This window comes from Suncus etruscus, chromosome 18 (genome assembly GCF_024139225.1).
Source record: "Suncus etruscus isolate mSunEtr1 chromosome 18, mSunEtr1.pri.cur, whole genome shotgun sequence".
In the NCBI taxonomy this organism is placed as follows: Eukaryota; Metazoa; Chordata; class Mammalia; order Eulipotyphla; family Soricidae; genus Suncus; species Suncus etruscus.
The window spans coordinates 48,964,731-48,967,272 of NC_064865.1; the positions used below are offsets into that span (position 1 = coordinate 48,964,731).

General features: G+C 32.8%; 1 pseudogene; it reads right to left on the reverse strand.

The window, feature by feature from the left end:
* Positions 1 to 205: 205 nt before the first annotated feature.
* On the reverse strand, positions 206 to 304 carry LOC125996627 (uncharacterized; annotated as a pseudogene).
* Between the last annotated feature and the right edge of the window lie 2,238 nt (positions 305 to 2,542).

A 2,542-nucleotide genomic window follows, 5' to 3' on the forward strand; every position in this document is an offset into this window, starting at 1 on the left:
TATTCATGGTACTTCTCATATTCTGAAGCAAATTTGAGAAGACAAACCTATCTTACTTTGAGACCACATGCTCATAATGAGTCCAAAATTTAAATATCACTAATATACTGGATAAAAAAGAAAGATGGTAAAGTATATATCTAACTCAAGAACAAGTTAATGTAGTTGGGAGTTCTGCAAATTAATAAAAAAAAAGGGGGGGGGCATCACCCTTGATAGATTAATCTTTGGGACTTTCTTTTTCTCACTTTGCATCAGCGTTCTTAAAAAAAACTATAGAAATGATCCCTGAAAGTACAGTCCTTCATCTACATTCTAGACCTCATGGCTTTCTTTTTGCAATGTGGGAATTGAACTTAGGACCTCACACACACAAGCAGAACATGCTCTTCACCACTAAGCCATATCCCTGACTCACATCTGCATTTTAAATCTATTCTGTTTGCATCAGGGATTTTATCGATGTATAGTCTATAATGTTTTACACCTTGTCACTTTGACAATAACAGATACACATGCAAGCCATTACAGCATGGGGGTGGGGATGACCATCAATCAATTTTCCTGAAGTTATGGTCTTTGTAAAGTTTTCAATACAATAATATATGTGGCATAGATAGAGAGAAAAAGGTTTGATTCTTGATTCTACTTTCTAAACAGGTCTTAGGAAAGAAAAAAAATAGGAACCAGAAGCACATTTTTTTTACTATTCTGGATAAAATAAGAATGAAAGAAGCAGAAAGCCTTGAAATTCCACGAGGTTCAATATGCTTGCCATCATTATTCTCTTGACTCTGATAACCAATCACATTTATCTTTCATTTTTGGGCCCAAATATGAGTAAATACTTGATCCCAAAATCCAGCTTTAGGAATGATTACTAGCTGACAATTGATCTAACATCTTTGTAAAAACATAAAAATCTATTTGTCATTCCTGATCTAAAAGATCTCTGAATGAGAATCAGATAAAAGCAAATAACATTTGCAATCTTAGAAATGATACCAAAAATTTCACAATTTATAGTATATTCTTTTTACTCTATTGACATATTATTATCCATCAAGTTGTAGGATATATAAACTATCAGATGCAGTAGCTTAAACCAATACCTCACTATGTAGATATCCACTATATAGACTCCAAAAGGAGATTTTCTTCAGGCTCTCCTAGATTTTATACAAGCAAAGTCTCTGTTGGACAGAAATCCTACCTTATCTGGATACTCACTATAAATTAGTTTTGAATCATTAAAAAAAAAACCTGGACATATGTCAAAGTACACTCTAGTAACATCGGTACTAAGCTCTAATCTATCTTATTCTTACTACTCATCTGTTTCATATTTTTGGATAAAATATCATATTGTTATTTTTATATACCTTAAATACATTTTTGGAACAAGGCAAGACATATATACTTAAAAATGAACTAATACATAAATGCATAAAATATTACCATCACTAGTCTCCTGGCATTTCATACTCCACAAATTTGCCACAGATGGCTAATATCTTCAGAAAATTCTTTAATTGTTTTGAGATTGTATCTATTAGCCAAAGGGGTCTATTTACAAAATTATCAAAGAGAAATATGTTAAAGGAATGCTAATGTACCTAAGAATAGTGCCACTGATAGGATAAATCTTAGGGTTATATTTATTTCCTTTGCATTGTCTTTGATTTGCATCCTTAAGAAACGTGGGGGTTTTCTCTTTCCACATGGAGAAACTAAAGCTATTAAAGGTAGTCTATGATTGAATTGATTCTCTGAAAATGCCAGAGATAAACAAAACTATATGAACTTGGTTCATGTCTCCAGGGGGTTAATATTCCCTCTCGAGAAGACATTATTGCCTCTCTTTATTTATATCTGTGAAATCTTGCTTTTGACTTGACCAGGCTGAAGAAAATAATGTCTCTCAGGTAACTGATAGACTGTGAAATTAAGTTCAAGAAATCAGATCTCCTGGAGAAGCAATTCTTATCCTTGCAACCAGCCAGCCATCTCAGACTCAAAGATCTCTGACTTTGAATTCTTCCGTCACTTTCATTTCCTCTACTTGATTTTTATTTTATTTATTTATATATGTATTTATTTATTTGCAGATGGTGGAAGAAATTGTGCTAGTTTTGAAACTGGAAAAGTTCATGGTAAAGCAAAAATGTCTTGCAAATCTGTTCCTCTCTCAATAGGGTCCTTTCCTCTCAAGGCATTCCTTAGTCTTTCCAAGTGCTTCCTTTTTGAAATCTCACCAAACCTTCTCATCAGATTGCACCAAAGACATTAGCAGGATTTATGACAATTAAACCCTTATACAAAGGCTAGTTCTTTATTCTCCACCTACTAAATATAATTTTGGAGAGGGCTTGTGTCACCATTAGTGGTTCCTGCTTCGATATTAGAAAGTTTTTTATGTTAAGGAAGCAGTTCATTATGTTGTTGACAGAAGTTGCTGAACATACAATTTATTGTATATATTATTTATGTATCAAATACTTGTATGTATTACTTATCTGTCTACCAGTAATATATAGAGCCT